Source organism: Scyliorhinus torazame, chromosome 5 (assembly GCF_047496885.1).
Source record: "Scyliorhinus torazame isolate Kashiwa2021f chromosome 5, sScyTor2.1, whole genome shotgun sequence".
NCBI lineage: Eukaryota > Metazoa > Chordata > Chondrichthyes > Carcharhiniformes > Scyliorhinidae > Scyliorhinus > Scyliorhinus torazame.
In genome coordinates, this window is record NC_092711.1 from 170,156,809 (window position 1) to 170,171,489 (window position 14,681).

At 45.9% G+C, this 14,681-nt stretch overlaps 1 long non-coding RNA gene across 1 annotated transcript; it reads left to right on the forward strand.

Annotated features, from left to right (window-relative positions):
- The first annotated feature begins 7 nt into the window (after positions 1–7).
- Positions 8–8,096, forward strand: LOC140420606 (uncharacterized). Its single transcript, XR_011946470.1, has 2 exons — positions 8–304; positions 5,200–8,096. It is a non-coding gene; the product is annotated as an uncharacterized lncRNA (long non-coding RNA).
- The last annotated feature ends 6,585 nt before the right edge of the window (positions 8,097–14,681 follow it).

Genomic DNA, 14,681 nt, shown 5'->3' on the forward strand with positions numbered 1-14,681 from the left:
GAGCTTTCCCTCGCACATGCGCAATCTCTGCTCTCCCTCAGACATGCTCAGTCCCGGGGTGGGGAGAGGGGAATCACCGAGAGACTTCTTGTTCTGGCCGCAGCCGGTTGCCTGGAAACCTTGTCTCGAGGAGGGGAACAATGAGTGAGGCGGAGGAAAGTTGTTGACCAATGGGAAGAGTTGGTGAACCGGAAGGACTCTTCCACCATCCAATTAGTTTCCCGTTTTCTGAATGCGGAAGCTGGACAATGAGCAAAACTGGGGCCTCACACAGACTGAAAACTTGTTTTTGTCGCCAACATCTGTGAGTAAAACAATTTCTTTTCTCCCCCCTTTCCATTTCTTTTCTCATTCTCACCTTCAATTGGTCACTTGTAGCAACTGAAGGGAAAGGAAGTGAATCCAGGGAGGGCGCAGACTCTGCAAAGCTTGGCCCAGGTCTCTTCTTTCTCTCAAAGACATTGACATCCTTTGCTCCCTCAGCTTCACACATTTATTTGTCTGGCTAAAAGGATGGTCTCTTTCCTAATATTCACAATAAAGGGCTAGTTTCTCCAGGTGATTGGTATTAATTTACTGTCCCCTTAAATGTCAGCAGACAGGCATATCTTATATGGTACACATCAGATATATTATTTATGGTTCTGCGATAAAGTGCAATCCAGTCATCTCTTCCCTTGGAGGGTTATTAGTCTCTGGATTTCTCTTCCACAGGGACCAGTGGGGTGTGGAGTCATTGAATATATTCACAGATGAGTTGGACAGATTTTTAATAAATTGTTTTGTTTTAAATCATTTTTAAACAATGAATGCAACAGAGTAACAGAAAAAATCGTGGCAAATGGGTACAGAGCGGAACAAGAGATATTGCCAACATACATCTAAGCAACACATTGCAGAATTAATTTGGAACAGGATATTTGAGGGAGCAGAGCCTCGAGATGAAATGCCAGATTAATTGAAGAACCAGTTTACAGGTTAAAGTCGTGAGTGGGGAAAGAGGGTAAGATTATATAACAATTCAGTTTGTAAACCCCAAAATATTACAAGCAGACTAACAGCATAATCAAATTAAAATGAATAACACAACACGGATAACATAGAACTATAGTGCAAAAGGCCATTCGCCCCTTCAAGTCTGCACTGAGTCGCAGAAAAAGCATTTCACTGAGGCCCATTCCCCATCCTATCCTCGTAACCCGTTGCATTGATCATGGTCAACCCACCTAACCTACACATCTTTGATACTAAGGGGCAAATTAGCGTGACCAATCCACTTTCACTGCTCATCTTTGGACAGTGGAAGGAAACCGGAGCACCCGGAGGAAACACACGAAGACACGAGGAGAATATGCAAACTCCACACAGACAGACCCAAGGCTGGGATTGAACCTGGGTCCCCGGCGCTGAGGTAGCAGCACTAATCACTGTGCCCTACTCCCGGCCTAAGTTGAATTGAATTCACTCATGGAAAGCCAGGAGGAGCAAGTCAGTCAAATGTAAGAGTCCCATCCTTTACCCAATGCATAAGACTCAGAATGAATCACGGACATTAAAAATTGCATGGAGATGCATTTCATAATCAGCCTATGCTGGTTTTGGATCGAGAGAGAACTGACTGGTCTGCTTCTGTATTGAGCCAGATGAATGTTGGCTCCATCCTAACCCAATCCCTTATGAACCTAAGACGAGAGGCCAATTGATGAAGCCTGATTTTCGGAAGACCATACCCTCCCTTATCTTGGTGATTGGAGCTGAACAAACATTTTGTTCCAGGTAGAGTTATAGATGTTTACAGCATGGAACCAGGCCCTTCGGCCCAGCTTGTCCATGCCGCCCAGTTTCTATCATTAAGCTAGTCCCACTTGCCAGCATTTGGCCCATATCCCTCTATACCCACCCTGCCCATGTAACTATCTAACTGCTTTTTAAAGGACAAATTTGTACCTGCCTCTACACTGCCTCTGGCAGCCCATTCCAGAAGTTCACCACCCTCTGTGTGAAGAATTTTCCCCTTTGGTCTCTTTTGTATCTCCTCTCACCTTAAACCTATGCCCTCTAGTTCTAGACTCCTCTACCTCGGGGGAAAAAATGTTGGCTATCTTCCTTATCTATGCTCCTCATTATTTTATAGACCTCTATAAGATCACACCAAACCTCCTACACTCCAGGGAAAAAAGTCCCAGCCTCTCCTTATAACTCAGACCATCAAGTCCTCGCAGCATCCTGGTAAATTTCTTTGCACTCTTTCGTGTTTAACATTATTCTTTCTATAATAAGGTGACCAGAACTGAACACAGTATTCCATGTCCGGTCTTACCAATGTCTTGTCCAATTTCAATAAGACATCCCGACTCCGGTATTCAATATTCTAACCAATAAAACTGAGCATACTGAATACCTTCTTCACCACCCTGTCCACCTGCGACTCCACCTTCAAGGAGCTATGAACCTGTACTCCTAGATCTCTTTGTTCTGTAACTCTCCCCAACTCCCTACCATTAACTGAGTAGGTCCTGCCCTGATTTGATTAATTTCCCTAACAACTCTGGTTGACAGTAGTATAGACAGCATCTGCAGAGGGTACAACAGTCTGGGCAACACATTTTAATGAAGGGGATCCTCCCTCACCATGAAATCGGAAGAGCCGACCACCGGGCAAGGTCCCACCTAATAGTCACCATCAGCTGTGGAAAGTTGGCCCCATAAAGCCGTCATTGATCGGTTTGGGCTGGTTTAGCTCAGTGGGCTAGACAGCTGGTTTGACATAGACATAGACCAAACAGTGCAGAAGGAGGCCATTCAGCCCATTGAGTCTGCACCGACCCACTTAAGCCCTCACTTCCACCCTATCCCCGTAACTCAATAACCCCTCCTAACCTTTTTGGTCACGAAGGGCAATGTATCATGGCTAATCCACCTAACCGGCACGTCTTTGGACTGTGGGAGTAAATTGGAGCACCCGAGGAAACCCAAGCAGACACGGGGAGAACGTGCAGACTCAGCACAGACAATGTCCCAGCGGGGAATCGAACCTGGGACCCTGGCGCTGTGAAGCCACAGTGTTATCCACTTGTGCCACCATGCTGCCCCTAGGCTGCAGAACGAAGGTCCTTTGTCAAACAGGCCAAGTATTTGCTCGGCTTATTCCCAAACTCGTACAACTTCGATCTCACTAACTTTCAACTTTTCTCGGCTTGCTGAGTAAATAGGGAGTTCAAAGCCACTCTTGCTGCGTTAACCTCCTTCAGCAGTAGCTTACTCGGGCCCTCCATATGATTCTCTTCCACCATCGCCAAACAAGCCTCCAGAGGCTGCTGGTTCTCCAGCATCCTGCACCTTTTATTAGCAGTGTAAGAAATGATCAGCCCCCGAGCATAAACCGTAAATGTCTCCAACAAAATGGAGAAGGAAATACAAGGAGTCGAGTTAACCAAAATGAAGAACTCAAACTCGTCCCGAAAGTGCATAATAAATGAACTCAGGGAGGCTCCAAACCTCCACATTCTCGACCTGGGGGTGAGCCCTCGAGCAAAAACTCCAGGGGAAGGTCTGCGATTACGATGATCCCTGTGGTGCAAGTGGACACCAGGTGTAGGATCGTCCTCGGCACAAAAAAGGTTGTCGATTCTAGTCTGACATTGCTGGGGGCTAGAAAGAAGGTAAAATCTCTGCTCCTCGGGTACAAAGTTCTCTAACCATCCACATAGCCCACCTTCTCATGGTTATGATCCCGGACCAGACCCCAACAGTGGCTCGGATACTGGGCACAAACCCCAATATTTTATTTGTGTTTTGTCAGACTGTGAGGAAAGGATACCTCACTCCAGGAGTGATTTCACACAAAATGGGGCCATGCTATGTGAAAACAAACTTTATTATTGACACAATATTCAAATATATAACATCACACCAGAAAACAGCTGACAATTAGCCCTTAAACAATGCTAATCAATACAGTGAATACAGTAACCCTTAACTGCTACCTTTATTCCCACTCAAACAGCAAAAACACATCTCAGCTCTCAATCCACCGTTAAACACAGTTAGCCCTCAGCAATACCTGCTTTACACAGATGTTCTTTGAGAAAGAGAGATCTTGTGTCACCGCTTTAAAGACAAGATCTCAAACCTGTCAGAACCATGAAGAAACTTGGGAAGCTGTTTCAGCTTGTTTCAGCTCACCTTCTAACGACACTCTTCTGAACTGCTTGGAAAGAAACTGCTCATCTAGCGACAGACATATATTTTCAATTGAACTGAGATGCTTGACCTCTGCTCACATCTTGAACTAATTCTCAACTAAAAGACTGCTTTGCTGCAAAAAGCCTAAAACCGTGGCTCCTCCCAGTACTGATACCATCTTACCAAGCTGCAATCTAATTAACTCCACAGGGAATCCCCTTCATCCAAACAACATTCCATTAGCCCACACTTTTTATGATGCTTTAATTACACCTCTGGCTGCAAAACTTAGTTGTCCTTCAAAATAAATAAATTTAGAGTACCCAATTCTTTTTTTCCAATTAAGGGGCAATTTAGCGTGGCCAATTCACCGACCCTGCACATCGTTTTACATTGTGGGGGTGAGACCCACGCTGGCCTAGGGAGAATGTGCAGACTCCACATGGACAGTGACCCGGGGCTGGCATCAAACCCAGGTCCTCGGCACTGAGGGGCAGCAGTTCTAACCACTGCGCCACCGTGCTGCCCCGGCAATGAATTTAAAGACAATGTGGTGAAACTTTGGGATTCTCTACCCCAGAGGACTGTGGAGCCTCAGCATCAAGTATTTTTAGACCGAGAGTGATAGGTGTCTCGATATTGAAGATATCGAGGGATATGGGGGATAGTGTGGAAAAATGGTGCTGAGGTCAATCGGCCAATGATCCCATTGAATGGTCGAGTCGGCTTGATGGGCTGAATGGCCGACTGCAGCTCCTATTTGTTATGATCTGTGACCTGGACAGGAAGCAGTGAGCAGGGATCTGTCAATCAGCCTGAATCAGCACCTTCAGGAGAATTGGGAGGGTGAATATTAGAGACAGCAGAGTGAGAATGGAGGGAGAGTGTGTGGGATGGAGATTTACAGCTTTTGGGGAACGAGAGAGAAAAGAATGTTCCAGAGAAATTAAAATAATCTGTTCTGAATTTCTGTCCTGTACTGACTCTGATGTCTTTTGTAAACTCCTTTTACAGGATGTTAAAAGGAGAGGATTTACAGACAGAAATCTCAAACATCACGTCTGGATCTGACAGAGTCACTCGGTTCATCGATCATTAAAACTAGGAGAAATGTTTGCCAGACCTGTTGACTTCAACAAAGTTTAACCATCAGTGTGACTGGAAAAGCCCCGAGACACACACGCCCGAGTGAGAGTGTTCCAGAGCACTGACTGTGGAAAGAGCTTTAACCAGTTACATAATCTGAAAAACCATTGCACCATTCACAGCGGGGCGAGACCGTACACGTGTTCTGTGTGTGGACGAGGCTTCAACTGATTGTCCAACCTGGAGAGACACGAGGAGACCCAAAACATGGAGAAACCGTGGAAATGTGGGGACTGTGGGAAGGGATACAGAGTCCCATCTGTGCTGGAAATTCACCGACGCAGTCACACTGGGGAAAGACCATTCATCTGCTCTCCGTGTGGGAAGGGGTTTAGTCAATTATCCCACCTGAAGTCACACCAACGAATTCACACTCGGGAGAGGCCGTTCACCTGCTCTCAGTGTGAGAAGGGATTCACTACGTTATTCAGCCTGAAGTCGCACCAGCAAGTTCACACTGGGGAGAGGCCGTTCACCTGCTCTCAGTGTGAGAAGGGATTCACTACGTTATTCAGCCTGAAGTCACACCAGCGAATTCACACTGGGGAGAGACCATTCACTTGCTCTCATTATGGGAAGGGATTTACTGACTCAAGCAGCCTGCAGAGACACCAGCGAGTTCACACTGGGGAGAGACCATTCACTTGCTCTCATTGTGGGAAGGGATTCACTGACTCAAGCAGCCTGCAGAGACACCAGCGAGTTCACACTGGGGAGAGACCATTCACCTGCTCTCAGTGTGGGAACGGATTCACTCAGTCAAGCAGCCTGCAGAAACATCAGCGAGTTCACACTGGGGAGAAGCCGTTCACCTGCTCTCAGTGTGGGAAGGGATTCTATGTTTCCTCATCCCTGCTGAGACACCAACAAGTTCACAATTGATTAGTGATGGATTCTGCTGTTATTGTTTCTGCTTCAATTACATCCAGGACTGCATTTCGTTCTCTCTTCTCTTTCTCTCTCTCAGGGATTCTGAGACAGGAAAAGTGATGCAACCTGTGGCTAACAAGAAAAGTTAAAGATTCCATTAGATCAAAGGAAGAGGCTCATAAAGTGGCCAAAATAGTAGTAAGTCTGAGGATTGGGAACTTGTTTTAGAATTCATCAAAGAAGGACCAAGGAACTGATGAAGAGAAAATAGAATGAGAGCAAACTGGCGAGAAACATAAAAACCGACAGGAAAAGCTCCTATAGGAATGTGAAAAGGAAAAGATTAGCAAAGACCAATGTGGGTCCATTCCAGGCAGACAGGAGAGTTTATAATGGGGGATAAGGAAATGGCAGAGAAACTAAACAATGTGTGCCTGTCTTCACAGAGGAAGATACGGAAATTGTCCTAAAAACACTGGAGAACAAGGGACTAGTGTGCAGGAGGAACTGAAAGAGATTGGCACCACAGGGAACACAGTCCATTCCAATGAGAAACGTGGCAGATTTGCCGGATTCACGATTGACACTCAGGAGGCTGACAAGCTGCAGCTGCACAAACACACTTCACTCCCCACCATCATCCCAGCCAACAAGATGGCAGTGAGGAGAGTGGCACTCCGCTTTACGACACCGAGCTTGAGACCCTGCTGGACGCCATGGAGGAGAGGCGGGCAACCCAGTACCGCGGCCCGGGAAGGAGGCTGCCAGCTGCCACCATTCATCGTGCCTGGGTGCAGGTGGCAAAGGCAGTAACCTCCGTGAGCAACACCGTCCAGACAGGCCAACAGTGCTGTAAAAAACTGTACAACCTCCTCGGGGTGAGTGGCAGCACTGTGCCTCTGGCACCAAACCCGTCCCATGCTGTTCCTTGGCTCCACCCAAACAGATTTCACATTTTGTATTCCTGATCTGAGATCCTCCCTTATTAATGTACTGATGCCGTCCCTTATCAGTGCAACACCACCTCCTTTTCCTTTTTGCCTGCATCATCAGCAAACTTAAATGACCATATCTTCAGTCCCATCATCCAAGTCATTGATATAAATTGTAAAAGATTGACTCCCCAGCACTGATCCCTGTGACACACCACTCGTTACATCTTGCCAACCAAATAATGACCTATTTATGGTTAGTCTCAGTTTTCTGGTAGCTCGCCAATCTTTCACTGTGAAAGACTGTTCTGGAGTTAAAGGCTGCCAGATTGGGAAAAGAAAAGAACTGAACCCTCAGGAATCACTTTGGACTGATACTTTTAAGGTGTAGGTTTCCTACAAAAATAATATTTAGTTAATGTTGCTTCTAGTTTGTTTGTTGCAGTAAAGTTATAAAACCTTATGTCCTGTCATGTGGTCCTTTAATTTGTTGACTGGGGATTTGATTTTTGTTTTGAAGTTACTGATCTTTACAGAGATTCTAATCCACAAGTTTTGTCTCCCATTTGAGCCTCGGGCACCTTTCTGTCTCGTTATTGATCGTGTCAATGACAGCCAGGCAACTGAGCTGAGGGCTGAATTTAGCTGAGAAGAACAGGGCCTGTGCCCCAGTTGGGAATCTGCCATGGGTGTCACACTAATAGAGGACTGACTGGGAAATCAAGGGATGGGGATGATCAGGGCTGATGGTGTCTTGAACCCAGGGTTCAGTGCATGTGTCCAAAGTGGGGAGTCACAGGAACAGGCTACAGAGGAACCAAAGAGAAACATTTGGGTCCTGAATATTGTAAACATCCTTTCATGGTTACTCTTTACTCTGGTTGTCTTTGATCCACAAGTAATGTTCCGATATTATTTAAAACCATGTTCTATTTCATTAATAAACTTGGTTCATTGAAAATATTTGATTTTTGGTGGTATTTTTCTGCTTAACTTCATTCACTTTGGGGAAAGTGGGTGAAAGAGGTTGACAGGCTCTTTAACTGAAAGTGAGTCTCTCTTAAGCTAATTGCAAAGGAGCCAGAGGGTGAGAGGAGATTTTATTTTTCTTTTGACACAATGTTTGAAAATGTGGTTCAGAGAGTCAATCGGGATTGACTAATTTATAGAGTCTTTTTCAGGAAGTAACAAGGGATGTCAATAAAGGGGAACCTGTTTATCTAGGTTTCCAGAAAATATTCCCCAGGATGTCACATCAAAGGTTATTACACATATTAAGAGCTAAGGATGGGGGGGGGGGGTGGGGGGGGGCAACATATCAGCATGGTTAGAAGGTTGGTTAGCTAACAGGAAGCAGAGAGTAGGTATAAATGGGTTACGTTTGGGTTGGTAAGATGCAACAAGTGGAATGTCACAAGGATCAGTGCTGGGCCCTCAACGATTTTACAATCTATATGAATGAGTTGGATGATGGGATTGAATGTATGGGGGCTAAATTTGATGATGGCACAAAGTTTGGTTGGAAAGTAATTTGTGAAGTGAACTTAAGGAGTCTGCAAAAGACAACAAATAGGTTAAGTGAGTGGGAACAAATTGACAGACGGAGCATAACGTGGGAAAATGTGAATGTGTCCACTTTGGCAGAAAGGGTTAAATAAAACAGAACATTATTTAAATAGGGAGAGATTGCTGAAGCATGAGGGACAGAGATTTCTGGGTGTCCTGGTACAGGAACCACAATAAATTAGTTTGCAGGTACAGCAAGGGATTTGGAAGGCAAATGGAATATTGTCATTTGTTGCAAAGGGACTGGGATATAAATGTAGCTATGATTTGCTACAGTTGTACAGGGCTTTGGTTAGAGCACTGTGTACAGTTTGGGTCTCCTTATTTCAGAAATGAGATTAATGCATTGTAAGCAGTTCAGAGAAGGTTGACTCCCTCGGTTCCTGGAATGAGGGGGTTATCCTCACCGGTATCCCAAAATCATGTCACATATTCTTAACTCTCAGATGCTCTGATGAAAAGATCAAAGAGAGTGTGTCTTTCTTATCTGCCCTGTTTTGGTGCTGATATTTCTTGTAGTATCTGGGCTTTCAAATGTGGATTTCTTTAAAATTAAGTTCATGGGCCAGGGTGTAAATATATCTGGGTGGCACGGTGGTCAGCACTGCTACCTTAAGACGCCGAGGACCCGGGTTCGATCCCGACCCCAGGTCACTGTCTGTGAGGAGTTTGCACATTCTCCCCGTGTCTGCGTCGGTCTCACCCCCATAACCCAAAGGATGTGCTGGGCAGGTGGATTGGCCATGCTAAATTACCCCTTTATTGGGAAAAAATAATTGGGTCCTCTATTTTTTTTTTTAAAAGCATGTCAATATTTCCAAGAGAAAGTGATCAACTTATTCATCCTGTCTACACATTCCAGACTTTCACTAGAACGTAGGAGGATACCAGATTGATATATTCCATTCACCCACACCCAAGGTAAATATTCCAATCATTTATTGTCCAGGACAATATTCCCAGTATCTTTCATACAGAAATTAAACATTCCCGTCCGATCCCAGGTATTAACCTATTCTGTTTGTTTGTTCATGTCAGGCTGGGATTGTTCACCTTGGAGCAAAGGAGGTTGAGGGGAAATTTGAGAGAGGTGGACAAGAATATGACAGGTTTATTTGATTTGATTTATTGTCACATGTATTGGTATACAGTAAAAAGTATTGTTTCTTGCATGCTTTACAGACAATGCATACCGTACACAGGGAAGGAAGGAGAGACTGCAGAATATAATGTTACAGCTATAGCTAGGGTGTAGAGAAAAGATCAACTTAATACGAGGAAGGTCCATTCAAAAGACTGATGGCAGTCGGCAAAAAGCTGTTCCTGAGTTGGTTGGTACGTGACCTCAAACTTTTGTATCTTTTTCCTAACGGAAGAAGGTGGAAGAGAGTATGTCTGGAGTGAGTGGGGTTCCTAATTGTGCTGGCTGCCTTTCCGAGGCAGTGGGAATAGTAGACAGAGTCAATGGATGGGAGGCTGGTTTGCGTGACGGATTGGGCTGCATTCATGACCTTTTGTAGTTTCCTGCGGTCTTGGGCAGAGCAGGTTCATTACCAAGCAGTGATACAACCAGAAAGAATGCTTTCTATGGTGCATCTGTAGAGGTTGGTGAGAGAGGTTGGTGACATGCCAAATTTCCTTAGTCTTCTGAGAAAGTAGAGTTGTTGGTGGGCTTTCTTAACTTCGTGTCGGCATGGGGGGGACCAGGACAGGTTGTTGGTTTTCTGGACACCTAAAAACTTGAAGCTCTCGACCCTTTCTACTTCATTCCCATTGATGTAGACAGGGGCATGTTCTCCACTACGCTTCCTGAAGTCGATGACAATCTCCTTTGTTTTGTTCACATTGAGGGAGAGATTATTGTCGTCGCACCAGTTCACCAGATTCTCTGTACCATTCCTGTACTCTGTCTCGTCATTGTTTGAGATCCGACCCACTATGGTGGTGTCATCAGCAAATTTGAAAATCGAGTTGGAGGGGCGGGGAATATTTTGATGCGGTGAATGGTAATGACCTGGAACTCACTGCCTGTGAGGGGAAGGTGTTGTGTGGAAATGAAGACAATGGAGGATTTCAAACGGAAATTGGATCGGCATTTGAGGGAACTAAATTGCAGGGCTGCAGGGATAGAACGGGGCACTGGGAACATATCAGTAATGACAGAGTCAATGGATGGGAGGCAGGTTTGTGTGATGGACTGGGTTGTATTCACGACTCTCTGTAGTTTCTTACGGTCTTGGGCCGAGCAGTTGCCATACCAAGCTGTGCTGCAGCCAGATAGGATACTTTTTATGGTGCATCTGTAATAATTGGTAAGAGTCAATGTAGACATGCTGAATTTCCTGAGTTTCCTGAGGACGTATAGGCGCTGTTGTGCTTTCTTGGTCGTAGTGTTGACGTTGGTGGACCAGGACAGATTGTTGGTGATTTGCACACCGAGCAATTTGAAGTTGGCAACCATCTCCCCCTCGGCACCATTGATGCAGATAGGGGTGTGTACGATATTTTGCTTCCTGAAGGAAATGACTAGCTCCTTAGTTTTGCTGACATTGATGGGGAGATTGTTGTTGTTACACCATGCCACTAGGTTCTCTATCTCCCTCCCGTACTCTGACTCATTGTTGTTTAAGATCCGACCCACTGCAGCCGTGTCATCGACAAACATGGAGGTGGAGTCAAATTTTGCCACACAGTGGTGTGTGTACAGCGAGTATAGTAGGGAGCTAAGTACGCAGCCTTGTGGAGCCCTGCTGTTGACGACTATCGCGAAGGAGGAGGCATTGTTGTTTATCCTTACTGATTGCGGTCAGGGGCTGGTTTAGCACACTGGGCTAAATAGCTGGCTTTTAAAGCAGACAAAGGCAGGCCAGCAGCACTGTTCAATTCCCGTACCAGCCTCCCTGAACAGGTGCCGGAATGTGGCGACTAGGGGCTTTTCACAGTAACTTCATTTGAAGCCTACTTGTGACAATAAGCGATTTTCATTTTCATTTCATTTCAGGAAGTTGATGATCCAGTTGCAGGGGGAGGAGCCAAGATCTAGGTTTTGGAGTTTTGATATGAGCTTGGCTGGGATTATGGAGTTGACGGCAGAGCAGTAGTTAATGACTAGAAGTCTGTCATAGAAGTCCTTGTTGTCGAGATGCTCCAGGAATGAGTGTAGGGCCAGGGAGATGGCAGTGGCGTCTGCGGTGGACCGGTTGCGGTGGTATGTGAATTGCAGTGGATCAAGGCACTCTGGGAGTCTGGTGTTGATGTGTCTCATGGCCAACCTCTCGAAGCACATCATAATGATCGATGTCAAGGCCACCGGATGGTAGTCGTTGCCTGGTTCTCCTTTGGCACCGGTATGGATGGTGGTCTTCTTGAAGCAGGTGGGAATCTCGGAACGGAGTAGGGAGAGGTTGAGGATGTCCGGAAACACATCCGCCAGTCTGCACAGTATCTGGGTTCATGACCAGGGATCCCGTCAGGACCCACCGCTTACCAAGGGTTCACTTTCAAGAAGGCCGATCTGACTTCGCAGGCTGTGATGGTGAGTGTGGGTGTGTCCAAGGTTGCTGGAGCAGTTGACAAAGGTTTGTTGGTTTCCTGTTGAAGTGAACATAGAATGCATTGAATTTGTCGGGGAGGGGTGCCCTGTTGCCGAAGATTCTACTTGGCTTTACAGCTCATTATGTTGTTTAAGCCTTGTCACAACTGACGCGAGTCCATGTCATTAGTCTGTGATTCTAGCTTAGTCTGGTATTGTTTCTTGACGCCCTGTTGGCTTTGTGGAGGTCGTACCTAGATTTCTTGTATAGGTCAGGGTCGCCTGCCTTAAATGCCTTCAGTACGAAGTGAATCTCCCGATTAAACCATGGTTTCTGGTTGGGCAATATACGTACTACCTTCTTTGACACACAATCTTCTACACACTTACTGATGAAGTTTGTGATGGTGCTGGCATATCCGTTTAGGTTGACTGCTGAGTTCTTGAATATGGACCAGTCCACTGACTCGAAGTAGTCACGTAGGAGCTCTTCCATTTCCTCGGACCAGCACTGCATGACTTTCTTAACCGGATTCTCCTGCTTAAGTTTCTGCTTGTATGCCGGGAGAAGGAGCACCATCTTGTGGTCCGATTTTTCGAAGTGCGGTTGGGGGATGGATCGAGAGGTGCCCTTGATGTTTGTGTAGCAGTGGTCAAGGATGTTGGGGCCCCTGTTGGGACAGGAGATGTGTTGGTGGAATTTTGGCAGTACACTCTTGAGGTTGGCCTGGTTAAAGTCCCCGGCCACAATGAACAAGGCCTCCAGGTATTCTGCTTCATTGTTAGGTGTGACCTCGCACGTGTTTCATCAGGTTGGATAACGTTCTAAACCTCTTTGCGCAGTGAGAGCAGCTGAACGGTCTCTCCTCAGTGTGAAGGCGCTGGTGGATCATCAGTACCGGACAGCTTTTAAACCCACTCCCACAGTCAGAGCATTTAAAGGGTCTCTCATTGGTGTGAATGACATTGTGGCTCAGCAGGCTGGATAAATGAGCAAATCCCTTATCACACACCGAGCAGATGAATGGCCTCTCCCCAGTGTGAACTCGCCGGTGTGTCTGCAGGTTGGATAACTGAGCAAATCCCTTATCACACACAGAGCAGGTGAACAGCCTCTCCCCGGTGTGAGCGCTCTGGTGTCTCTGCAGGGTGGATGACTGAGTGAATCCCTCATCACACACACTGCAGATGAATGGCCTCTCCCCAGTGTGGACTGTCTGGTGTCTCTGCAGGTTGGGTAACTGAGTGAATCCCTTCCCACAGTCAGAGCAGGTGAACGGCCTCTCCCCAGTGTGAACTCGCTGGTGCACCTTCAAGGTGGATAACTGAGTAAATCCCTTCCCACACACAGTGCAGGTGAACGGCCTCTCCCCGGTGTGGACTGTTTGGTGTCTCTGCAGGTTGGATAACCGAGTGAATTCCTTCCCACAGTCAGAGCAGGTGAATGGCTTCTCTCCAGTGTGACTGTGTTGATGCCTTTCCGGCCCGAATGGAGCTGTGAATCCCTTCCCATAATCCTCACATTTCCATGGTTTCTCCATGGTCCAGGTGATCTTGCGTCTCACCACGTTGGACGATCAGTTGAAGCCTCGTCCACGCACAGAACACGTATACAGTCTCTTCCTGATGTGAATGGTGTAGTATTTTTTCAGGCTGTATCACTGGTTGAAGCTCTTTCCACAGTCAGTGCTCTGTAACAGTCTCACACGGGTGTGTGTGTGTGTGTCTCAGTGCTTTTCCAGACACACTGATGTTTAAAATCTCTTGATCAGACAGAATAGACAAACATTTTGCCTTCTAGATTCCAAGGTCGATGATATTCGGTTCCCAAGAATTGAGTGACTCAGTCAGTTCTTGACGTGATATTTAGTTTGAGATATCGGCCTCAAACTCTTCGCATTCGAACTTCCTGCAAAAATATTTTACAAAAATCATCATTGTCAGTACAGGTTAGAAACTCAGAACAGACAATTCTAGTTTCTATCGAACATTCTTTCTTCTCTCTTTCCCTCAAATGCTCTAAATCTCCATTCCACACACTCTCTCTCCATTCTCACTCTGCTGTATCTAATATTCACCCTCCCAATTCTCCTGAAGGCACTGAATCAGGCTGATTGACAGATCCAAGCTTTCTGTCCTGGACACCGAGGCTGCCAGACAGATATATGTCTCTGTTACTGGACGATAAATGTGTGTAATATACAGACTGGATTCACTTCCTTCCCCTCCCAATTCTTATGAAGGTGCTGATTGATGCTGATCAACAAATCTAAACTCATTACAACCTGTACAAGAGTAGAGACTCTCCATCTAAGTATATTTACGGATTAGAGATGGGGAGATTCTGAGGAAGAATTTTATTTAATCATGGAGTGGTCATGACCGGAAAATCACTGCCCACAAGTGTTGTGGAAGTTGAGATGATCAATAGTTCAAAATAGAATATGAAG